The sequence below is a fragment of the Notolepis coatsorum genome, assembly GCF_963971535.1.
Source record: "Notolepis coatsorum genome assembly, chromosome: 8".
Taxonomy (NCBI): Eukaryota; Metazoa; Chordata; class Actinopteri; order Aulopiformes; family Paralepididae; genus Notolepis; species Notolepis coatsorum.
This window is the reverse complement of record NC_140172.1, coordinates 49033565-49061035: the sequence shown is the minus strand read 5'-3', so window position 1 is coordinate 49061035 and position 27471 is coordinate 49033565.

Genomic DNA, 27471 nt, shown 5'->3' with positions numbered 1-27471 from the left:
TGAGATTAAAACAACAGAAAAAGAGGGGCCTTCCGCTCCTGTGTATAATCCTCACAAACGTCCAGTCCCTCAGAAACAAGACTGAAACAAGACTGATGTTTGCAGGCAAACTCAAACCATCTACATCTACACAAATACATATCTGACACCATCTACACTGTAGATATATTCTATAGAAAAACCGAACTCCCTGGACGAGCTAATTGAGTGTCTTCGTGAGCGCCGCCGTGAAAGGACGAGTGGCACCCGCTCCTCGTTATCCAAGTAATCTCGCTCTTCTCCCCCAGGTGCGCTGCTGGCGCAGAGCACTACTCCCCTGAGCCAATGGAACTTGACCGGTCCCACCTTCACCCCAAAGAACGCCTCCACAGGCTCAGGACTGGGGCATGTATTTATTGCGGCCAGCCCGGTCACTTCCTCGATTCCACTTCGCCCAAACGGCGGGGCTCGAGTGTAATGCTGGGTGCATGTTCGAGCCTCAATTATGTCCTCAGCTCCGGTCCCAATATGCAATTCAGTGCCACCCTGTGTTGGAACGGCCAGTCACTCCCCCTGTCTGCACTGGTCGATTCGGGCGCTGACGAAAACCTCATTGACGCCGGCGTCGTATCCTGCTTTCGCATTGCTACCGACGCGCTGCCTATTCCCTGCGATGCCCATGGCCTAAATGGGAGGCTGCTCTCACGGATAACTCATCACACCAAGCCACTCTACCTGTTGCTCTCGGGAAATCACAACGAGGTTATTCGCTTTCACGTCACTAGTTCCCCCCATAACCCTATTGTACTCGGCATGCCCTGGTTGAAATTACACAACCCAGTGATAAACTGGCCTACTGACTCGGTCGTTAGCTGGAGCGCCCACTGCCAAGCCACCTGCCTGTGGTCTGCTTGGCCACCACTGGAGGTAGCTGATTCTCACGTTCCCAATGAACCCATTGAAATCACCCACTATCCCTCCAATATATCATGATCTAGAGGCTGTTTTTAGCAAACAGCATGCTCTCTCCCTGCCACCCCATCGTCTATACGACTGTGCCATTGACCTGCTTCCGGGAGCCCCGCTCCCCGCTAGTCGCCTGTTCAACCTCTCGCGCCCGGAGAGGGAGTCCATGGAGAAATATGTCCACGAGTCCCTGGCCTTGGGCATTATCACCCCCTCGGCGCTGGTTTATTTTTCGTTTCTAAGAAGGATGGCTCCCTTCGCCCCTGTATTGACTACCGTGGCCTCAACAACATCATGGTCAAGAACAAGTACCCTCTACCGTTGATTAACTCTGCTTTTGAACCCCTGCAAGGTGCCACCATTTTTACAAAGCTGGACCTCAGGAATGCCTATCACCTCGTCCGTATCCGGGAGGGGGACAAATGGAAGACGGCCTTTAAGACACCGATCGGTCACTTCGAGTACAAGGTAATGCCCTTTGGGTTGACCAACGCCCCTGCTGTCTTCCAGGCCCTTGTCAATGACGTTCTCTGTGATGTCCTGAACCGCTCTGTTTTTGTGTATTTGGATGACATTCAGATTTTTTGCCGCTCTATGGAAGAGCACGTCCAGCATGTCCACCGGGTCCTCCAACGCCTGCTGGAGAACAAGTTGTTCGTCAAGGCGGAGAAGTGCGAGTTCCACGTCTCCTCCATCGGGTTCCTCGGCTACATAATCGAGGGCGGCCAGATCCGGGCAGATCCCGAGAAGATCAAGGCGGTGCTGGACTGGCCCAGGCCCACCAACGTCAAGCAGCTCCAACGCTTCCTGGGGTTTGCGAACTTCTATCGACGTTTCATCAGGGACTACAGCCGGGTCGCCGCACCCCTCACCCAACTCACTTCGCCCTCCGTGCCCTTCGTCTGGTCCGATAAGATGGACTACGCCTTCTCCGAGCTGCGTAGGCGCTTCACCTCCACGCCCATCCTTGTCCAGCCGGACACGTCCCGCCAGTTTGTATGGTTTGTATGGTCCGCCAGTACCGGGGTGGGGGCGGTCCTCTCCCAGTGCTTCGCTCTCGACCAGAAACGACACCCCTGCGCCTTCTTCTCTCGCCGCCTGACCCTGGCCGAGGTTAACTACGATATTAGGAACCTGGAGCTCCTGGCGGTCAAGCTGGCCTTGGAAGAATGGAGACACTGGCTGGAGGGTTCCGAGATCCCCTTCCTGGTCTGGGCGGACCATAAGAACCTCGCCTACATCCAGACGGCCAAGCGCCTGAACTTCCGCCAGGCCTGTTGGGTTCTTCGGTCGGTTCAACTTCACCTTGACCTACTGGCCCGGTTCCAAGAACGCTAAGCCAGACGCTCTCTCTTTTTGTCCCCGACCTTGTCCGCTCCCAGGTGCTCCAGTGGATCCACACCTCTCAGTTCGCCTGTCATCCTGGGGTCGACCGAACCCTGTCCCTGCTGAAGCTGCACTTCTGGTGGCCCTCCATGAGGGAAGACACCCGTGCCTTCGTCCTTGCCTGCTCCATCTGTGCTTGTGGGAAGGCCTCCCACCGACTGCCTGCCTGGCTCCTCCATCCACTGCCTGTTCCTGGCCGGCCCTGGTCACACGTCGCCCTGGACTTCGTCACCGGTCTGCCTCCTTCACACAGTAACACTGTCATTCTAACCATTGTGGGTCGGTTCTCGAAGGCCGTTCACTTTGTCGCTCTCCCCAAACTCCCCTCTGCTTCAGAGACTGCGGACCTGATGGTGCTTCACGTTTTCCGCATCCACGGGATCCCGGTGGACATCGTCTCCGACAGAGGGCCTCAGTTCATCTCCCAGGTCTGGAAGGCCTTCAGCCTCTCCTCCGGGTACCACCCACAGACCAATGGTCAGTCGGAGCGGGCCAACCAAGACCTGGGGTCCGCCCTCTGCTGCGTCACGACCTGGGACCCCTCTGGCTGGAGAGCCTTCCTACCATGGATCGAATACGCTCACAACTCCCTGTCCTCCGCTGCCACAGGTCAGTCCCCTTTTGAGTCCTCTCTGGGCTACCAGCCTCCACTGTTTCCTACTCAGGAAGAAGAGATCTCAGTCCCCTCGGTGCAGGCGCACCTTCGCCGGTGCAGGAGGATATCGAAGGACACCAGGGCCGCGCTGCTCCGCTCCACTGACCGCTGCCGGACCCTGGCTCCTGACTATCAACCAGGTCAGATGGTTTGGCTCTCGTCCCGAGACCTTCCTCTAAAGTATTTTTCCCGAAAGCTCACCCCCCATTTCGTTGGTCCCTATGAGATTCTGTCTATTATCAACCCCTCAGTCGCCAGGCTCAAGCTTCCTTCCCATGTCCGCATTCACCCCTCTTTTCATGTCTCACAGTTGAAGCCGGTGGCCTCCAGTCCTCTGTCCCTTCCAGCTCCGGAACCTCCTCCTCCGCTGATCATTGATGACCACCCCGCTTACACCATCCGGCGGCTGCTGGACGTGCGCGGCCGCGGTTTCCAATACTTAGTGGACTGGGACGGCTATGGTCCGGAGGAGCGCAGTTGGATCTCCCGCCAGCTGATCCTGGATCCTGCCCTCATCCGAGACTTCCATCGGGCCAACCCGGACGCGTGTACCACTTCCGCAACGGATTTGATTTCCGGGGTTGCCCTGATTGGCCGCGACGGCCACGTGACACGCCGCGGCCCCGCCCCGCGGCAGCCCCAGACGCGGCAACGCCAGAGGCTGCTGTGTTTCACTGCCGCTTTCCAACTTCAATGCCGCAGCAGCATTGTCGCGCCTAGCACAGTCTCTAACAGTAACAGTAAGAAGCATTAATGTTGCTGAATTAAAGAATGAATAAGTTAAACGTGTCAATTCAGCAGTCAAAGTGTACTGTATAAATCTAACTTCATTAGACGGCCGACGTACGGCTCTCTTGTCCATTAATGGATATATAATGGATATTTTATTTATCTGCCACCGTGGTGTAATGGTTAGTCCTCATACCTCTCACATGGACGACCCGCGTTCGAATCCCCCCTTTTTAAATTTGTTTTCATTTTTTTGCGATGTAAATGCTTCAATCTGGTGCACTTTGAGAGCTATATAAAGAATGACATCCTCATCCAAATCCGTTGCGGAAGTGATACACGCGACCCGAGTTCGAAACCCTGCGTGTCTAATATAATTTTTTTTGGAATATAATATTAATGACTGTATACGCAACAGTAGCCTAGTTTTAAGTTAAAATATTATAAATCTACATGCATTGAGGATGTCATTCTTTATATAGCTCTCAAAGTGCACCAGATTGAAGCATTTACATCGAAAAAAAAATATATAGAAAAAGGGGGATTCGAACGCGGGTCGTCCGCGCGGGACCCTGGAGTAGTTGGCCTTAACGACCATCCACTCGTCTCTTAACATCGATCCGTTCCCTTAACCTCCATCCACTCCCTGTTTACAAAACCATGTATTATTTTGGCCATATGTGGCGCTGTTGCGAGTTTGTGGATGCTGCGCCGCTGTATCCACATTAAGAGAAGAAGAAGAACAGAAGAAGAGCTGGAGAAAGTCGCGTTGGTGAGTTTAAACTACTAAATAAGATCCGATTCCTAAACACTGTCACAACAGCAGTCATATATGTATATTTTCAACAATACGTTTGTTTACCAATAGGTTATTGGGTTTGTGTTGCCGCTGTTTAAAGAGACTCCAATTGAATTGATTTACAGAGTGACTAAGTTCGTTTTTTTTTTCAAATGTAAACTACAGTATAAGATCCCAACAATGTCACAACAGCAGTCATACTGTATATTTTCAACAATACGTTTGTTTACCAATAGGTTTTTGGGTTTGTGTTGGCAGTTTCAACAGTTGGATGTACTCCGTGAAGCTGACTGAGTCGTGTTTTGTTTCTGCACAGCAGATCTAATAACGATAATACATTGTGTCCTATCTATCTATCTCACTATCTATCTGCAATGCTTTTATTTTTTACTCCGTTTATTTGATCAGGGACAGTGCATATCAATCAACAGTTATACATTTATAAATGAATACAAATTAAAAACTGTAAATATGCCAACATTAGCAGGGTTGCTAGTTTTCAGTTGTAGTCCCTGGGCTAGATGTTTAAAGCCCAACCTCCAGGTTAAACCCTACTGATCAATTATGGGTAGTTTACATCATTGGTATATAATTATATATATATCTGTACATATCTCTTACCTACTCTTACTAGTTACACTGCTGGCCAGTATGACTTACTACCATAGTGTCTTTATACCTGTATCACTGTACATATTAATACTATATCTAAATCTGTACATATCTCTTACCTACTCTTACTAGTTACACTGCTGGCCAGTATGACTTACTACCATAGTGTCTTTATACCTGTATCACTGTACATATTAATACTATATCTAAATCTGTACATATCTCTTACCTACTCTTACTAGTTACACTGCTGGCCAGTATGACTTACTACCATAGTGTCTTTATACCTGTATCACTGTACATATTAATACTATATCTATATCTGTACATATCTCTTACCTACTCTTACTAGTTACACTGCTGGCCAGTATGACTTACTACCATAGTGTCTTTATACCTGTATCACTGTACATATTAATACTATATCTAAATCTGTACATATCTCTTACCTACTCTTACTAGTTACACTGCTGGCCAGTATGACTTATACCATAGTGTCTTTATACCTGTATCACTGTACATATTAATACTACAACTCTGTACATACATGTAGTACTCATAGTACTAATTTATATATGTTATACCCAGTTTAACCACCTGTACAGTGTATATTACTATTTCACGTTACTGCTACATAGTCACTCTGGTTGGATGCCAAACCTCTTTTAGTTGTACTGTACTTGTGCTGCATGATGACAATACATTACAATCTGCACTGAATTAGTCACAGAATGTTTTGGGACTAGAAGGTTTACAGGGTTAACCGGCTGTTGTGTGGCAGTGAAAGGGTTAACCTTCTGTGTATTGTTGAAGGTTTAGTCCACATTGTTTATTGAACAAAAATACAATATGAAGGTTGGCCTTTAAGCCAGAAACAATAGTACTGTTACATTTGTGACATACGATATGCAAATATACAGTAAGGAACCTGATGCAAACTTTGCCATCACAACCATTGAACTATTATAATAGTTAGGATCTATGGGTAACAGTACTGTATATTTGCATATCGTATATGTCACAAATGTAACAGTACTATATACCTGTATGTCATGTATATCCCTATGTCATAAATGTCATGATGTCATGTATGTTGTGTGTGTCATAAATGTCACTATGAATTGAAAATAGGGGACCCTGATGTAAACAAGACAAACGTCTTTCTCTGGTCTGCATCCCCTTAACAATTGTGTGTATTGAGCCGTACTGTATTGTACCCATTCTGCAATCTGTTAAATAAAGTTTTCATTCATTCATTCAGTGAGATGCTGGAGAAGCAGCAGAAACAACAACAGCGGCTCCCCAAGAGGACACACAACTGGTCAGCCAAAGTCCCGGTTCCTCAGAGATGGCTCCACCATCCACTTTTTTTTTTATCAGACTGGAGCGGTGAGATACTGTACTTCTACTGCTCCACTAAGGTCTTCCAGACCTATGCAGCAGAAGGACTCACCAATCCCAGGATGCCATTCCAGGACTTTGTTGAGACAGAGTTTTTTTGTGCTAGGCGCGACAATGCTGCTGCGGCATTGAAGTGGGAAAGCGGCAGTGAAACACAGCAGCCTCTGGCGTTGCCGCGTCTGGGGCTACCGCGGGGCGGGGCCGCGGCGTGTCACGTGGCCGTCGCGGCCAATCAGGGCAACCCCGGAAATCAAATCCATTGCGGAAGTGGTACACGCGTCCGGGTTGGCCCGATGGAAGTCTCGGATGAGGGCAGGATCCAGGATCAGCTGGCGGGAGATCCAACTGCTCTCCTCCGGACCATAGCCGTCCCAGTCCACTAAGTATTGGAAACCTGTCACAATCACGGTGAGAGCCTCCATCTCTCCGCCTGCTTCCACGCCCTTATATGGGCAGCTTCCGACTCCATCATCCCCACGCTGTCATCTGGCAACAATCAGCCCAGCTGAGAGTCGTCAGCTCATCACCGGCCCGGATATCAACCCTACGGATCCTGCTCCTGATCGTCTCAGTGTTATCCTATCAAACCTAGGTACGAGGACGTACCCAACCTTGCTGCTCTGTCTGTATTGCCTGCCATGTCCTAACCTCTGTTCACCCTGTGCCCAGGACCACCACTCCCGGCCGACGCTGTCTCCTGACATACCACCCGCCCGGACGTTCCTGAGAACCTCAAGCAAGAGTCACTACTCGTCCAAAGTCGCACATTCTTGTATATACTCTATCGCCTTGTCTGCTTGGTACCCAAAGGAATTAAAACCTACCTAAAACGCTCCATTCTCTCTCTCCCTGTGTTCTGCTATTGGGCTCAGCCACCGCTGCCCTAACATTTAAAGGACCATACCTTGGGTTCCAAGTCATTCTTGCCTTGATACAAGTAGTATAGTGCCACACACTGGCTCAAAAGTAAGTGACAAAAAAGATACCACACATGAAACAAGGTTTAATAAAGTATACTGTAAATTAAATATAAGTGTAAAGTCATGGAGTGTCTTGAGAGGAATAGAATCAGTGGTAAATGCAATGAATGTATGTACAGTATATGTGAGCGAGTATGTGGAGGATGCTGTGGGGGGTTGAAGGGTCTGAACAAAAGTTAAACAGACTCAGGAAAATGGTGGATGTCTTCATATGTACAGAAAATACTGGAATGACCCAACATATAGACAGCAGGGCCCAGGCTTCCCAGCTGAGCCTCATCAACTGATGACCCTCCCAACTCTCTTAAGAACAACAGGAACTAAACAGGAGGTTCAGCTGGCCGAGTGGGATGGGCTGTTGTAGGTAAATGGTAAATGGTGCATTTATATAGCATTTTTTTTTAATCCAAAATGCTTTACAATTTGTTCCTCCCATTTTACCCATTCACTCACACATTCACACACCGACGGCGGAGGCGACCATGCAAGGTGCCAACCTGCTCATCGGGAACAGTTAGGGGTTAAGTGTCTTGCTCAAGGACACTTCGACACGCTGCCCGGGAGGAGCGGGAATCGAACCGGGAACCTCCGGATTACCAGACGACTGCTTTAACTCCTGATCCACTGTCGGCCCATTGGTACAGGATATAGTCGGCTGGCAGATCAGGTTCGGGGTCCTAGATGACTAATAATGACGCACTTCCTTATATGTGATTTGAATGTGCAACAGTGGTACTGTAGTGTCAAAAACGTCATGCTGTACCAAATATCATTGGCTGTACGTGACTTCATGGCAATAGAGTCAAATCTGTCATTGAGTGATTGAACTAGCTGACATAAAATGGTAGAAGGGATATATATGAGAAATAAACACAGTTTGTCTTTATCACTTGAGTTTGTGTTAAACTAGCACAAGGGTTGAGTTTGTGTTAAAGTAGCACAAGAGTTGAGTTTGTGTTAAACGACTTTACGCACAACATAACCACGCATTTTGCATAGCATATCAACAATAATAAATTGTAACCGTCTGTAGTGTGGTAGTGAAAGGTTAACCTTCTGTAGTGTGGTAGTGAAAGGGTTAAGTAGCACAAGGGTTCACAGGCAAAACCATTTTTTTTAGACAATGGCCCCACTTGTATGCTTGTCTGCAGGCTTGCTAACGTTAGCTAGCATGCTAAGATGATTAAGAATTGGCTAATTAATTCATTAGGGACCTGACACAGCTACATATTTGACGCTATCGCCATGAAACCACGTACAGCCCATGCTCTTCGGTACAGCGTGTAAAGGTCTGCCGCTATTGCTGCTAGGAACGCATGCGCCTTCAAATGACATAAGTGATTAGTCATTACTTATCTAGGACCCCGAACCACTGGCACCCGATTATATCCTTTACCTACACCGTCACTGTAGTGCCAGTAACAAGAAACAGATTAGTTACCATAGCTAAATAAATAAATAGTGGCTGACTTCAAAGGGGAATGTCGCAGATTTTCAACATTGAAATATGTATTTTACTTACCTTCAGGAAGTAGAGTGAGACTACAGTGAGAAAGTACCAAATTAACATCCCAGGAGGCTAATCAGCACGTGGAACGTGACCCAGGAGCCTAATCACACAGGAGCTTGGAAATAAATCAGAATTAAAACGCTACAGTCTTAACATGTGACATGCTTTGCAGGCTATGTTTTACTGCTGGCTTTCAATTCCTCAAAGTGTTGAGAACATTACAATATCGTCTTTTTTCATGCAGATATCCATTTATAGAGATTCAGGACATTATAAATCACTCACCCACCAAGTGACTTTCCAAATAATAATGATAATAAAAAAAGGAGTCATCCTGGTTTGTTTATGGAGTGATGGAAGGGTTATTGTTCTGCCAACAGGAGCTCTCCAGACAGAACTGGAACAGCATGTCCAGGGAGAACTGTGAGTGAAATATACAAGCAGCACACAGCAGGGGGGAGATGACTGATGATGAGAAAGAGGCATGAGGATGTTCCAACGCTGCTCAAGCTTTGCATCATGAAATGGTCACAGTGTGTGTGTGTGTGTGTGTGTGTGTGTGTGTGTGTGTGTGTGTGTGTGTGTGTGTGTGTGTGTGTGTGTGTGTGTGTGTGTGTGTGTGTGCGCGTGCGTGCGTGCGTGCGTGCGTGCGTGTGTGTGTGTGTGCGTGTCTGTGTCTGTGTGTGTGTGTGTGTGTGTGTGAGTGTGTGTGTGTGTGTGTACATGTGTGAAAGAACACCACACAAACACACACATAAGGATATGACTAGGATGGGGATACATTTGTTGCCTTGCATAAATACATAGATACATAATTACAGTATACATCCACAACATATCTACATGAAAGACATCCATACATGATACATACTCATGTATACACACATACTATATCTATACATCCACATTTGTACACACATACCTATACATATATGTATACATCTTCATTCATACACACATGAATGAATACATATCTATACATCCACATTTATACACACATACCTATATAATTATATCTATATATCCACATTTATACACACATGCCTATATAATTATATCGATATATCCACATTTATACACACATGCCTACATATATTTATACATCCACATGTATACACAGACATACCTATATACATAGCACATATACACATGACAGCTCCAGTACCAGGGTCTTTTGTTTAGTGATGCTATGGCAGAGGGGACAACACTCCTTCCATAACGTGCCGTTTCCAGGCCAGGAATGTCTTTCTGTGACCAGATGGACGCAGTGTGAAGAGTGTGTTGAGGGGGTGCCTGGGGTCATGTGCTACGTGTGCTCTGCGTGTAATGGTTTTGTTGTTGAGGTCTGAGAGGTTGGAGGAGGAATGTGTATGAGTTTGTTCCTATTGGAAGCAGTTAACACGGTGAAGAAATAGAAGAGGAGAAAGGGTTGAATTATACTCGTGTAGAGCAACAACAGGAGGTGGGAGCCAACACGAGGTGCTTTGAGTATGCTGCTGATGGCAGAGAATCTTTGCTGGCAGCGTTTGTGGATGTCAGCGGTGTGTTGTTCAAAGCTCACATTATTGTCCGGGGTGCGAGGTATTTGAAGCACTCCAGCCAACAGTTTTGTTGGGGGGAAATCCCTGCTGGGCCAGATGTCCCAAGGTCCTTCTCGTACACTGTTGGATCTTATACCGAATATACCAAAGATGTCAAAAATACTGAAATAATAAAGAAATAACTCAAACATTGTGAATAGAGAATTAGTTAGTACAGATTGATTCAAGCTGGTCCACGAAGCATCACTCAACACAAGAGCATAAACACTTCATATCTTCTGAACCCCTCCCCATGTGGGCTTAACCCTTTCACTACCACATTACAGAATGTTAACCTTTTCACTACCACACTACAGACACCGGCTGGTAGTGAAAGGGCTAACCTTCTGTAGTGTGGTAGTGAAATCGTTAAACCTTTGTAGTGTGGTAGTGAAAGGGATAAACCATTGTAGTGTGGCAGTGAAAGGGTTAACACTGTACTCCTCCTACTGTGCCACCTATACATTATTTAATCTCCATCGGTCATCTGCCACTTTCCCAAAAATTGCCCTGGTTACCAACCGTAACGATATCTGTGTGTTCAGGTTGAAGGTTGACACAGATGGCATTTACATACATTTCTGAAACTAACGTGTCCCTCTCTCTCAATTATTAACCTATAACCAAATAACTGTACGTGGCACACCGCAGTAGTGGATCAATCATTCTTCCCGTTAACACCATTATAATTAATAAATTGCTTAATTATGAATGAATTAATTAATTAATGTATGCTGATTAGAATATATCCCACAGTTTCCTTATTGATGCTGGTGAAGTTGTGGGCTGTGCTGTGTGTGTTAAGTAAGTGTTAATGAACAGCTATTTTGTCTTTGTGACATTCAGCTGCAAGTAGTTGTTTTTGCACCATCGTGTGTGGGAGTAGGAGATGGAAGCTCCTAAAACAGAGTTGTTGTCCTTCAGGAGTGTGAGTATGACGGTGTACTTGAAGTATGTGGTGATGGTGAGGGGCTGTTACAGGCAGCCCACGCTACCCGTCTGGTCTGTCGCTGAGGACGTTGTGTACCCAGTGCATGAAGAATGGGGAATGGGGGCGTTGGGATAGTTTCCTGATCATCTGGCGGAGCCGCTGAATGGTGTTAAAAGCAGAACTGAGGTTTGATGAAGAAGAGTCTGGCAAAGTTACCGGGTGATTCTGGGTGTTGTAGGAGAGAGTGAAGGAGACATGCCACAGAATCCTCAGTCCCCCTTTTGCAATGGTGGAAGAAGTACACAGTTCCTTTATTTAAGTACTAGTAGAAATACCCTGATACAATTGTATTCTGGTACAAGTCCTTCATTCAAAATTCTACTTAAGTAAAAGTTGAGTATATAAAGTATTTGATATTGAATGTACACATTCTACATGTGTATTCCAGTTCTTGGGAGCGTTCAATCCTCGAACCATTGTCCTCTATAGGTTGTGTTTTAAAGTGGTGTGTGGTCCAGTCAGGGCCGCCTCAGGGGGTGTGCGAGCAGTGCGGTCGCACAGGGCCTCGCGGGAAGGGGGGCCTCGCAAAAAAAAATATATATATATAAAAAAAAAAAAAAAAAAAAAATTGCGAGGCCCCCCTTCCCGCGAGGCCCTTTTTCATCACAGACCTAAAATCTAGTTTTGCTTATATGCTTATATATTTCACATTAGACACGTTTGTAGAATGTGTCTGACTTCCTGCCTCTGCGGCTCTGCAGACTGCAGTTTTCCGGTTTCTGCGGATTTGCTGCTCTACAGATTTTAGGATAGTGTTTCCGTGCTCTTCTCGGACACACGAGGTACAGGGATGATCTAATTCAGCGCTATTCAGAGGAGCGAGGCGAGTGGATGTCTTTTCAAAAGAAGGAGAAGAGAACTTGTGAGCAGATAAATCTGTTAGGCAGCAATACGCCGAAAGGTGTCCAGTCTGCCGGAAAGTACTCGAAGAAGAAGAAGAAGAAATTACACCGTGGGCCAAGAAAGTCTCCTTCCAACTTTACCATTGGCGCCGCGTTGATACTGCGTTATGGTGAGTCAACCTATGATTATATTCCCGCCGTGGACCTGACCTATCTCTTTTTCTCTCTCTCTGGAGCCAAACTGGTCGACTAGCTAATATAGTACTACTAGTAGCTAACGGTGTGTGCCTGGTGAGAGCACCTGGCTGTATGTAGCCGCATAGCTTGTTAGCTGTTAGCTAACGCAGAAACAAGCTATGCGGCTACATACAGCCAGGTGCCTGATTGAGCTAACTGTTAGCCAGTTAGCTGTTTAGCGTCAGCTGGGAACGTTCGTTTGATGCTATCAGTTAGCCTTGAGAATAGCAGGCCCTGGCACTCTGACTACGACATCATCTTTGACAGAAGATGTAGTCGGGCCTGCACCATGACAAGGCTCTGGCCATAGCTTATTTGTCCCGACAGCGAGAGGCCTTTCGTCAACGTGGAGACCTGTGTTGCGGCCTTTCGCCCTGCGTTCCTTTTGTGCAGGTAAGATTAATGAAAATGTCATGACATTACCCCACTCTTCCTTCCTTCCCCTCCCGAATGTTTTGTTAATAACGATGTTTTTTTCCAGGCAAAACATATGCTACTTCACAACATTTGGAGATACGACATGTGCTGTGTGTGAATGGTCGTTTGTGTAGCTTGGGTAACGTTGGGCCGTTGGCCAAAGCTGTGTGTGGCCTGGTGTCACAGTACCTGGCTAGCCTATTTAGCTGATGTCGGCCATTGGCTCCTTGCTGCTTTGGTTTCTCTGGTATAGACCCTCTTCTTGTTGGATTTAAGTGTTGATCTTTGTCCTTTTGGATCTCTCATACATGCTCTAGTCTCTCTCTAACACACACACACATGACAAACACACATGTTCTCTCTCTCTCTCTCTCTCTTTCTAACACACACAGTCTGCCTATGGCGGCCTTTCTCGATGGCTAGGCTGTGCTCAAGGATCTTCAGTCACAGTGCTCAGGTATTCTGCCACTGTGTACTCTCTGTTTAGGGCCAAATAGCATTTCAATTTCTTTCCAATGTGTCTCTCTCTCTCTCTCTCTCTCTCTCTCTCTCTCTCTCTCTCTCTCTCTCTCTCTCTCTCTCTCTCTCTCTCTCTCTCTCTCTCTCTCTCTTGGATTTAAGTGTTGATCTTTGTCCTTTTGAATCTCTCATACATGCTCTAGTCTCTCTCTAACACACACACACATGACAAACACACATGTTCTCTCTCTCTCTCTCTCTTTCTAACACACACAGTCTGCCTATGGCGGCCTTTCTCGATGGCTAGGCTGTGCTCAAGGATCTTCAGTCACAGTGCTCAGGTATTCTGCCACTGTGTACTCTCTGTTTAGGGCCAAATAGCATTTCAATTTCTTTCCAATGTGTCTCTCTCTCTCTCTGTACACTGTATATTGACTGTAGAACGGGAGCTCTCTCTCGCTCTCTCTTTTGCTATATGTTGACTGTATCATGCCCCGCCTCGGGCAGCGCTATTATTTAAGAATATGTTGACTGTATAAAAATAAATAAAAAAAAAAAAAATATATATATATATATATATATATATATTTTTTTTTTTTTTTTTACCTTTGGGGGGGGGGGGGGGGGGGCTCGCGTTAAATCTCGCACAGGGCCTCGCATTTCTCCCAGGCGGCCCTGGGTCCAGTTATGCTGCTCTGATTATGTCCTCTTGAAGTTGGCAGGCTTCAAATCTGAAAGTAAATAATCTTCATCCATTTTTGCCAGGTTTTCTATGCAAAATATTTTTCTTTGATTTAACTAGTATAGCTAATGGTTCGGATAAATGTAATGGAGTAAAAAGTACAATATTTCCTTTGCAATGTAGTGGAGTAAAAAACTTTGGTACAGTACTTGAGTAAGAAATACTTTGTTATTTTCCACCACTGCCTCCACACACACAAATTATTAAAATGATCCATGTTGGCATTGTATTGTATTTTTATTGCAATGAATTTGGCAGTACTATTTTTACTCTTTTCCTTTTTTTGTACACTATTTTAATGATATTCCTATTGTTGTTTTTATTTTCTATTGTTGCTGCAGGGTCAAGGGACCAAAACCCAATATATTTACTCTGTTGTACATGTATAACTGATGTAATAAAAATGAATCTGAATCTCTGTTATCACATAAATACTGACTAGCACAGAAACACTGACTAGCACATACATACTTACACACAGTGCCAATCAGTAGCAAGCAGACCGCTGATAAGCCAGTCTGTCCTTCCATCTTATCACTGTTGAACAAAGCTGCAGCTCAGTTGTTATTCCTCTGATAAATCTGTTACGTAATCTGTTCCGTTTATATCTGTTATATCCTTCTACTCCTACACAGCCCCCCCCCCCCCCCCCCTCCCTAATCTCAAATTCACTCTGTCTCTTCTCAGTGGGAGTGAATACTTTTCCATCTTCTTACAGTCTGGCTCTTCTCGTGATTGAACAGACGAGGACAGCAGCTGTGTGGGGGAGGAGTGAACATTGTCAACCCCTGAGTGAAAAGAGTGTCAGAATTTATCAAAACTAGTTTGAAAGATGAAATGACGCATTCAAAGTAGTAGTAGGTGCAAAAGCTGAGGAACTGACTGAAATTGTTTTATGATTAACACTCAACCCAAATATATTCATTGCCCTGGTTTTGTGGCCATTTATGGTTGAACACAGTGGCGGCTGGTGAAAATTATTCTAGGTGGTGCGGTGCCATATTCAGTCAGTTTCAGTAACTACAGAACAGTATATATTGAGGCTGAGACTCACTTTTTTTGCTGCCGGTAGAACATCATGTACGAATTGAAAGAGCCGCCACGTGTTGCGCTAACCCTTCGAGAAGCTTTGTGGTCCGGGCTTGAACTTTCCATAAATGTGTCCATATGAATCCATTTAGTTAGATCCAACACTGTCTGAATGTATCTTGTGATTATTATCAATTTCCGACGACGACGACAACAACTATTAGCACCTGTTATTTCCTGGTTGACGTGAGTCGGGACGTGATGTTACACGAATGCCACACTCAGCCAATAGAGTGAATAGACAATTCGACAATGACTCTGCTTGGGGTGCTAAATAAAAGAAGAGAGAGGGGATGAACAGGACGCACAAACAATGATTTATATTTTATATATTACATGTTATTGTGCATTTTAAACACAAACATACTTAACACTTTGGGTGCCGTTAACGTAGAACTACGTTTCTGTGGCCCAGCGCTTGAGTGCCGGCCACGTCACAGAAACGTAGATCGACGCTTTTGCTTCGGTATTTCTTTTATTCGCTATTGCCATTCATAATTCGAAAAATTACAATGTGATCACTAAAGTCCTATTTTCGCGTCTTCTCCTGGGATTACTAAGAATCCCCCAAATTATACTCATATTCAAAACGGTATAAAACGGAAATGTACGGATGAAAAAACAATCTGTTTTTTGCATGTTGACCAGAAGCAACTCACTGACAATCGACGGCGTTATTAGATCCATAGCTATAATATAAAATATAGTTTTTAGCAGTGCAAACACACCATTCTATCTATTGAATAGAATGCTGGCACTGAAGGCCCACAGTGCCCCCTGCTGCCTGGCAATCAAAGTGTTAAAATTAGTAATTGTTATTTATAAAAAAATATATAATAATTTTAGCGGTCGAAATCTACTATAAAAAAAATTATTCCAAAACCATTTTCCACCAGGGGGGGGGGGGGGGGGGGGGCGGCGCCCTAGCACTCTCTATGGACCAGCCGCCACTTGTTGAACATTTTGGAGGGGGAGATGCTTTGAAACAAGAAGATGAAACTGTTATTTAATATACCTCAATGCTACGCCACATAGACAGCTCGAGTCAAGTTTAATATCCCAGCTTGAGTCAAGTTTATTTTTTAGTCTCACTTCAAACTTTGATGCATCTTAGGAGATACCGATGCTGACACACATGATGTTGATTCCCCAGTAAATGTCTAACGAGTCTTCTTTGTTAGCAAATTCATTGATAAGATCTTTAACATCTTTTGCTAATTGGCTTTCAATGGAGAGAAGTGCAAAAGGCTGTTCAGTCTATCTTGGGACCTGAAAGCTCTTTCACAGGCAATGACAAAATCATCAAGCTAATACAAATGGCTCCACAAATACACTGTAGCTGCTTATGTGGATTTCATTTTCAAATTAAGCTGTGAGATCCTGTATTTTCTTGTCAGTGCCCGACATGTTGTCTTCACATAATGGCTGCTGTGGTCTGGAATCTTGCACTCAAGGCACTGATAATGCTATCCATTGCAACAAAAAATATGTTTTCTGCACTCTCCTCAGTTGCATCTTCTTGTGTCACATTTCATCAGGCATGAATGAATGAATGAAAACGAATGAAAACTTTATTTAACAGATTGCAGAATGGGTACAATACAGTACGGCTCAATACATACAATTGTTAAGGGGATGCAGACCTGAGAAAGACGTTTGTCTTGTTTCCATCAGGGTCCCCCATTTTCAATTCATATAGACATATATGACATACATGACATACAGATAGTCAGTACTGCTACATCTATACATTTATGACATACCAGATTTGCAAATACAGTACTGTTTGTGATACAGAAGGAGTCAAGAAAAGGGAGTATATACATTTGACGTAGAAACTGTACATTGGAGGAGGTTGGGTGGGGGGGGTTGGGTACATTGGGATATTGACAACCATACTGGGTAATTTACATTGGAGGTGGTTGGGGGGGGGGGGGGCCGGGGGGCACACTGTATAAACAAGTAACACTGTACATTGAGGGGGGGGGGGAGGAGACACTGTACAAACAAACACAATTGTACATTGAACTATTGACAAAACCATACTAGGTAAATGACTGTACATTGGAGGGGGTTGGGTTAGGATATTTACAGGGGCCAGTGTTGAATTGCAGTCTCCCGTAGGTGTCCCTTGAGAGAGGTTTTGAAAGTGGGTAGTGATCCACATTCCTTTACAGCTTTGGGTAGGGCGTTCCACATTGATGTGGCATAATTGCGAAACGTGTTTAGTCCCTTATTTGAGCCGAATCTGGGTTTAACATGATTTGTGGAGCTCCCTCTGGTGTTGTGATCGTGGTATTCACTGACCTTTGGGAAGTATTTTGACATGTACATGGGTACCTTGGTCGTGTAGTGTATCTTGTAGACCAGGTCCATTGCAAGTTGTTGTACTCTGTCGTCTACTCTAAGCCATCCTAGGTTGTCAAAGTGGGCAGGGGTGAGGTGGGTTCTAGGAGTAAGGTCAAGCAGTAGTCTGACCAGTTTGTTTTGAGATGTTTGTAATTTTGTTTTTAGCGCCTTTGAGGTGCTTTGGTACCATGAGGTGCAAGCATAGTCGTAGTACCCCTGAATGAGTGCTCCTGCCAGAGTCTTCAGGGTGTTCTTGTTTACCAGAGAGGAGATCCGGTACAAGAATCGAGTTCGTTGGTTGACTTTTTTTATTACATTGGATGCCATTTTGTCACAGGAGAGATTAGCCTCTAGGATGGAACCCAGGTAGGTAATTTCATCTTTCCTTGTGACAATATTGTCACCCACTGTAACTGAGAAGCCGTCGGTCTTGCTGAGTTTGTTATTTGAACCGAAGAGAATGGACTCTGTTTTGCCCATGTGTAATGATAGTTTGTTATCAGCGAGCCATATGCAGATTCTGCCTAGTTCCGAGCTGAGGGTTTTTTCAACCTGTAACTTGTTCTTGTCAGAGACCAGCAGGGCTGAGTCGTCCGCAAACAGGAACAAGTTGCAGTCACAAGCTGACGACATGTCATTTGCATAAATTAGGAACAGTAGCGGTCCTAGTATGCTTCCTTGTGGAACACCACAGCTCACTGTGAGGGGGGGGGATAGGGTACCGTTTACCTCCACCATCTGTTCCCTCCCCTCAAGGTAGGATTGCATCCAGCTCACTGATAGACTATCAAAACCAATTGCTTTTAGCTTGTCAATCAGAATGGAGTGATTGACCGTGTCAAAGGCCTTTTGTAGGTCCAGCATGACCATGCCGCAGTATTTGCCTGCGTCCACCTCTTGTTTGATGTGGTCATTCAAATAGAGAAGGCATGTGTCAGTGGAGTGGGATGTTCTGAAGCCAGATTGGAATTCGTAGATTAGATTTTTTTCCGCTAGGTACTTTTCGACCTGTTCGTAGACTATTTTTTCCATGACTTTCGAGATGGAGGTGAGAATAGAAACAGGGCGGTAGTTGCCTGGGTCTAATTTGCTGCCCTTTTTGTGCAGAGGGGTCACCCTCGCAATTTTGAAGTCCTTGGGGACGTGTCCCTGTTTTATGGAGAGGTTTATTATGTGTGTGATGATTGGTGTGATGGCGGCTGCTGAGTCTCTGAGGAATTTGGAGGGGATGTTGTCATGGCCAGTGGCCTTGTTAGGTTGGAGGGCGCTCAGTTTATTGAGTACCTCATCTGTTGTTACCATTTCCAGCTTGAAGTCGTCCTTGCGGACCCCTAGGTTTTTGTAGTAAGCTACTACACTTTCGTCTCTCTTCACTTGAAGTATTATATATGAATTTCGTGAGGAAGCCCATACTATGACGCACGCCCCTTTGTGTCCTCATACCCGGACCTGCCCTCTATTCCCACGGTTCCGCTTATCCAGCCCAACCGAACCAATCAATTAAATATACGATTCGGCTCCACCGACGCGGTTCTGGAGATCGGGTTTTCGCAGGGATTCCGATGAGGAGTGCATTGCAATAGTCCACCCTGGAGGAAACAAAGGCGTGGACGAGTTTCTCAGAATCTACCAGGGTGAGTGAGGAACGGAGTTTAGTGATGTTTCTGAGGTGAAAGAAAGAGGTCTTGCAGAGGTGTTTGATGTGAGTTTCGTATGTGAGGTGGGGGTCCATTTTCACGCCCAAGTTGGTGACAAGGGTGGAGAGGGGAATGTCCTGACCGGAGAAGGAGATGGTGGTGATGGTGGATGACCGGACCTGGTGTGGGGTACCGATCAGCATGGCTTCTGTTTTGGAGCTGTTGACCTGGAGAAACCTGTGGTTCATCCACGCCTTAGTCTCCTCCAGGCAAGCGGTCAGTGTGGGGGGTGATGAAGGTGATGATGGTGTAATCCGGATATACAGCTGGGTGTCGTCAGCGTAACAGTGGAACGACACACCGTGCCGGCTCATGATGCGGCCGAGGGGGAGCATGTATAGGGTGAACAGCAGGGGGCCGAGGACGGATCCCTGGGGGACACCACAGGTGACGGGGTGGTTGGAGGATGTTGCGCCTCCAAGGGAGACACACTCAGTCCGACCAGCCAAGAGGGACTGGAACAAGCCAAGGGCTAGGTCGTGGAGTCCGACGTTGGAATGGTAGCACTATATACATGAGCCTGGTCTCTTTTGAAAGATGATATTCTGAAGTTTCTGATTCCAGAAAGAAAATTCACTTTTAGTGCTAATGAAATAGAGTAACATAGGTCTGAACTTGAGTTGTAGAAAAACGTATTATTACTCAAGTTTTTCTGTAGTAGTTGGTAGTATTTCCCCAGAAGGTGGTATGGCTTAAAATCCCTCCCCCTGGAGATCCATAGCCTGAAGCCTTATGTAGTACATGTCCAAATTTCATAAAGATCCATTCAGAAATGAGTGATTAGAGACACAGGGACTTCCGGTTTCGCCCTACAGCGCATGGCTGGCTGATTTTTCCATGCTCAGCAACCGGACCACATTATCCATGAATACTTTTTATTTTTTACACCATTTAATTTTCCAGAAGTCGGAACTATGTCTAAACATGAGCAGTGCAAGGTGGGAACCCTGAACCAGGTGGATAGAGATCTCATCAGAGCGATACTCCGAGAGGAGACGGACGCTATCCTGGCTAAGCTAACGGGCAGGGTGGATGTGTTACAAGAGGAGGTGGCTGTAATAGGCACCCGGTTAACCGTGGCGGAAGAGGGTATGTCCGCGGTTGTACAGGCGGCTGAGACCAACGTCGCGGGGATATTAAAGTTGGAGGACAGGCTGCGTAATTGTGAACTGAAGGCGGCAGACCTGGAGGACCGCGGAAGGAGGTGCAATGTGAGGATTTACGGTCTGCCTGATGAGACGGAAGATGACGACCCGATTGGGTATCTTGAAAGAATGGTCCCAAAATGGTTCCCCAAGATATCTCGGCCGGAGATCGAAAGAGCACACAGGATTTTCAGGCCCGCTACCCAGATGAAGGGCGGTCGTGCGTGCCCCCGCACATTTATTTTCTGCTGCCTGAGATTCCAGACGAGGCAGCACATACTGAGAGACGCCAGGCAGAAACCTCCGGTGGTAAATGGATTGTACGTTGGTACGTTGAGATTCTCCGCTGACTTCAGCGACCATACGGCCAGACGACAAAGGGCGTTCGCAGGAGCTATGGACCTGGCACGGGAGTGAGCTGTGGAGGTGTTTCTGCTGTTCCCAGCAACGTTAAAGGTGAAGACGGGTCGGGGAGAGGTTTCATGCAACCGGCTGTTCAAATCACCAACCGAGGCGGAGGAATATATCCAAAGAAACAGCAAGGTCGCTCCGACGGGGGGGAGCGAGCGGGCCGCGGTGGAGCATGCGACGGGCAGAGAGAGGCCGGAGGGGGTAACTGAGGCGGGCTTCGCGCGGGGCCTGCTAGCGTGCTAGCTACCAGGCTGCTTCCCCGTGGGAGCGGGGCTGATTCGGAAGTGCATCCAACCAACTAACACATCCAACTGTGTGTTATTGGAATGATTGAGAGAAGTTGCCTCCATGTGGAAGCAGCTCGGAAGTGCATCCAACCAACTAACACATCCAACTGTGTGTTATTGGAATGATTGAGAGAAGTTGCCTCCATGTGGAAGCAGCTCGGAAGTGCATCCAACCAACTAACACATCCAACTGTGTGTTATTGGAATGATTGAGAGAAGTTGCCTCCATGTGGAAGCAGCTCGGAAGTGCATCCAACGGATCCAACAAACTAACACATCCAACTGTGTGTTATTGGAATGATTGATTGAACATTTTATTACCAGATGCAGAATGGGTACAATACAGTACGGCTCAATACACACAATTGTTAAGGGGATGCAGACCTACTTTCTATATAACTTCATTCTTAGATGCTTCTATAGAAAGTAGGTAAAACAAATTAAAAGGTTTTCTTTGCCCTATAGGGAAAAAAATAGTTTTCTTCGCCCTATTTTTTTATTTATCTTTTTAAACCTACTTTAGAGGGCCTAAACTTAACCAGTTGGAAACCAGGCGTACAGTAATAAAATTAGCAATCAACCAATCAATCAATTCAATAGGCCATTCAACTATGATGAATTGAAAATGGGGGACCCTGATGTAAACAAGACGAAAGTCTTTCTCTGGTCTGCATCCCCTTAACAATTGTATGTATTGAGCTGTACTGTACTGTACCCATTCTGCAATCTGTTAATAAACTTTTCAATCAATCAATCAATCAATCAATCAGCTCACTTAAAACATCGCAACACCCAGCTCTCTCTCAGTCTGACTCTCCTCCGCCGTTGCAGACAGGAGTGTGTGTGTGTGTGTGTGTGTGTGTGTGTGTGTGTGTGTGTGTGTGTGTGTGTGTAGGTGTGTGTGTGTGTGTGTAGGTGTGTGTAGGTGTGTGTGTGTGTGTGTGTGTGTGTGTGTGTGTGTGTGTGTGTGTGTGTGTGTGTGTGTGTGTGTGCCAGACAGTGTGAGAGTGAGCTCTGCAGTCAGGGGGAAGGAAGAAAATAAAATTGCAAATAATAAATCAATCAATCCGCGATTTTTCTTTTGTTCTACAATGACTCATGACCCATCAATTACATCATCCAACATTGTTTAAAGGACTAAGACATTCGCCGTGACAGAATCGCTTTATATTTAGTCGTTATGACGCTATCAACATATCCATTTGTTAAAGATTATTGTCCGCCATCTTGTTTTCTCCGAAGAATCTGCACGGCGGAGTGATGTGATTCGGTTGTGGACGGGTCCTGGGACCAGGAGCGTGGATTGTCACCTATACATACGTGTAAATGGACTGTTTCAGCCAATCAGAATCGAGAAATTTGCATGCCGTTGTATAAATTTAACTAAGACATTCTTTTGTTTGTGCTCGACAAAAGAAAAATTGTGAGAATGTGCAAAAACTCGACATAGTGGGCGCCGCCATGACAGACTAGAATCAAGTCAACCCAAACACGCCCAAATCTCCGCATGTGAAACAGGAGTCAGGAGGACGCTCGCTACCAATCTACATTAAAATAACGCAGTAACGAACCATTTAGTAACGGTAACTGAGTTACTGAATTTACAAAGTAATGCATTAGAGTACTAGTTACTGCCAGCCAAAAGTAACAGCGTTACTGTAACTCGTTACTTTGTAACACGTTAGTCCCAACACTGCACATGTCACAGAGTAATAGATTGTGTCTTCTCTTTCTGCCAGGATAGTGTTTAGCACTCTTTTGCCACAGAGCTCAATTAATTGGTTCTGCGTTTCACCGCTGAGATAATGAGTTAACCACACCCCTTTCTTATTTTGCCTCACTTTTTCCAAGTGCTCAAGTGAAAGGGGTTCATGATGTGACAGCAAAAGTGCCAAGATAATTTTCAATATGGACATCATCTAAATTTGAGGTTTTGCCTTTTTTTGAAGGTGACCATCAACTCCCGTTGCTGCCAATAATGAGCGCAGCAGGCTTTTCCATTTCGAATAGCACTGCTTATGTGAGTGTTTACGTGATGTGAGTGTCTCGTGTTCTGGTAATTTTCCATACATTTTGTGCCATTTGACTAACTTAAGGCGAGACAGTACCCCCGAAATCACCTTTTTGCTTTTTTTGACGATATTGAGATTTTGTTATATTTTGCTTCCGTCTTATTTCAAACTAGTAGCAATAAAATATTGAAAAAACACAATTAGTTGTTTATTTTACTTCATTTTGTCTGATTGTGTCCATATATCACAATTACAATACAGAACTTTGAGGGCGTTTCCCCCCCCCCAAAATAAATCTTACACACAAGACATTAAATGTCCCATTTCTCTAGCACCTACACGCACCATACTTTCCAGATTTCTTCCTATCTATACCCTGTATCTTTTTACAAAGGGATTTGTTGATATATCATTCATAGCCTGATTTATAGTACATTCATACCAAAAAACCTTGTGAAAATAGTTTTTTATGACTGTAGACAGCATGTCCTGATTTATAGGATGATAAAAAGACATAGCCACAATCCCTTCTGTAAAAAGTGCATTGTGTTATGTGTCAACGTAATGAAACAAAAATTTTTATTTAATTAGGTAACGCCAATTTTCATATATAAACATAAAATCTCAGAAAACTTGCAATACATTTTTTCTTAGTTGTTATGTATAAACAAACTGGGAACATTTCATAGTGATATCTATTCAAATATTTGTTTTGCCTATTAGGGGGTACTGTCTCACCTTAACTCCATTCCTGCTGTTCAGTGCACTTTTGCGCAATGTTGTCTGCGCATGAAAGAACAGAAGGAATGGGATGCAGTACAGAGCCTCTGCACTCTCACTATAAATAAACCAATTTCTTCAAATGTTCTCATGTCCATTTGCTTACTTTGCATATCGAAGATCATTTGAGGATGGTTTGCCTTCCATATATTTGGGTGCCATTTTTGTTATGTTTCTTCTGAACCTTTATTAGCTGGTCTGTGAACTATTGTGTCTCTCTGTTGAGTAAGCTTTTCTGGCCATAGTCCTGTGTCCTTCTCATTACCCTCAGAGCAACCTTAATTGTCCTTGCTCGCTTCATCATCCTCTATCACATCTTATTGCTCACTATCTGCTACAAGGGCAGACCCCTCTACAAGCATGACACATACAAGATTGATATTAACCTCTTAACCTGCTTATATAACTACTAAGGCTGTCAAAGTTAACGTGTTATTAACGCATTAATGCACAATTCTTTTAACGCCACTATTCTTTTTAACGCAAGATTAACGTTTAAAAAAATAATATATACTGTATATACTGTATATTATACTATGTTTGTTTCTGACTCAAAGTGTGTGTGAGAGAGAGAGAGAGAGAGAGAGAGAGAGAGAGAGAGAGAGAGAGAGAGAGAGAGAGAGAGAGAGAGAGAGAGAGAGAGAGGGAGGCTGGGGTGTGAGTCCTCAGCCCTTGTGTGGGTGAATGTAACAAGTTCCTAACGTTTTCTTTCCCCTATTATTTCATGCACACTTTATTCATTGTTTTAAATTATTATTATTTTATCACTCTGTTTTGAATTTGATGCAAATTTGCCATGCATGAGGGTCATCCTTTTGTGTTAACAGCTTGACGTTGGTGATGGTTGTTGTAGCCAATTTCATGATTTTACTGTGGTTACTTTATTGTATGAAGGTGCTGTGTTATTGTGAAGGTGTTATTGAGATTATTGACTAATTAGCTGGGCAGGTGGCATAGGCGGGGCTCAGATGATCTCGGGCACAGCCTATTTGTATGTGTGTCACAGGTGCGCAGCGGTAGGGAATTGGGGAAACGTCACAGGGAAGCCACACAGTTTTTCAACCGAGCGTGTTTTGTTTGTTTTCAATAGTTTTGAGTTATTTTCAGGTTTATTTTGAAACACAAGTCATTTGTTTAAGTTACAGTTTAAACACAGAGTTTATGTTATGCTTTGCTTTATCCACCCTGCAAGCGATTTTTTTTATTTTTTTTTAATGCACTCAACGAGACGACCTGATTACTGTCAACAGCATCACGCGTTGGAAAGAGCTTCGTACCATATTCCCTCACTGGCATCTTTTTGTTGTTCGGTTGCCCTTATAGATGGAGGTGGATAGCTGCTAACGTTGCATGCATCAAGTGCCACTAACCCTAACCGTTCGTCACCTGTTTTTTCTTAATCCTTGAAGTGTCTATTTTAAGATTTTAACAGGTAACAGGTTGAAATAATGTCCCATGGGGTTTATTTTTAACCCTTTATTACACCTATCCTGAACAAAAACCTGAAAAAGAAGAAAAAGACAACATTTGAAGTTAACAACATATAGAGACAAATTAAAACATTTTCCCAAACAAGTTTGGCCCAAGGAATTCAGTACAATTGTTATTTTTAAGATTCAAACACATCTTGATTAAATTTCAGGACAGAAAAACCAAAAAACACTGAAATAAAACGTATATCACATCTCTATTTTCCCTTTTTACTAAAAATGTAGTGGACGAGATCGATTTAGGTTAATATTGGAAATAATATTCTAATAAAGATTGTCTCCATGCTGTTATGCCCTAAATATTATAGTTTTGCATAAACAATTCTATAGAGACAAAGTAACACATTTTCCCATGCGATTTTGATCAGTGATTAATGTAAGGGATAATGTATAGCTACAAGGTCATTGTCGCAAAATAATTGACTGACACTGGCCTCGCCGAGGTGTTCTAAACGTAGTGAAGGTCAATTATTGACCGATTATAGGCTATACATTATCCCGCTTATTACATGGCTAACTTACTAACAATATACCTAATTCATTTTACACCAACGACAAGACGAGATCAAATGCAGACGCAGTTGTTCTGTGGCTCCGCTGTCAGCCCAAATAAAGTTATTATTATTATCGCCGGCAGCCGGCAGGTGTGTCTGATTGCACTGATGCAGTGTGTGTCAGTGGGCTTGATTGCTCCAGCTGCGAACAGCGGTCATTATTGCTCGGTTGCCCCTGGCAGCAGTCAGTTATCGAAAAATAACGGGCCGCTGCTATGGGCAACCGAGCGCTATTGACCAATCACAATCAAGCATTTCAGCTAATGTTAAAACGCCATGTAATAATTATTATTAAGGTTCAAACTCTATGTTTTCATATGCACTGGATATCATGGACTGGATATCTTCTTTGTCACAACATTCAAGTATTTTTTTCAATTTTTATTTTGTGCCCTAAACTACTTTTTTTTTTGATCCACTTTTTCTCCCATTTTCTATATTTTCTCCCATCCCAATTTCGTATCATCCAATTCAACCCTCCCCTGTCACGAACGCTGTTTCTTGCCTCCCACAAGCCGGCTGCAATGTGGACTAAGTCATACATAGCACAAGTCCCCTCCGGTACTTGAGGTAACAGCAGTCGCATCTTTTCACCTGCGCAGCTCGATCTCTCAGTGGCAAGGAGTAACGCGTGGGAGGCTCACGCTGCCCCCGACACTTCCTGATTCTACTGCGCAGGCGCACCAACCGACCTGTAGGAGTCGCTGTCCACAACGCCCGATCCCCACCCATCAGTTTCCCACCCCCTAATACGGCCAATGTGTATTAGTACGGACGACCAGCTAAACTGAAAGCAATGTGGAGCGCTGGGATCGAACAGGCGAGCCCAGCGTCTCCGCATTCGTGGCGAGCGCCTTGCCCACTACGCCACGTAGCCGCTTTGTGCCCTAAACTACTAATCATCATCATCACTAAAACAATTGTCAAAGTCTATATCTCTTCGATCTCCATCTCTTCCTCCGCCTCATCACACTCGTACTCTCCATCCTCCTTATCCATGTTATTTTTTGCGTAATCTGCCTCCTTATCAAGAGCTTCTTGCTCTTCTGACTCCACTTTCTGGGCCAGTACCTCAACAAGAGATTTTTGATTTTTGTTTTTCCCAGTCCATACTTTGATCATAGGCTTTGGGCCTCTTGAATATTGGCTGTTCTGCTCTTTTGTAGCAGGCAACTCTGAAGGATGAGACAGACCTTGGGGGGAGGCAGGCGTTCAATGACTACTTTGGAGTTTGCATCCAGGACTTTATCAGCACCCATAATTTTCTGCAGCATCTTGGCTCACACAGCATCAACTGACTTCATCCAACCATGGCCATCCATAATAGTCTGGTCAGTTTAGGCATAATGGCTGCAAAAAATGATTAACATTT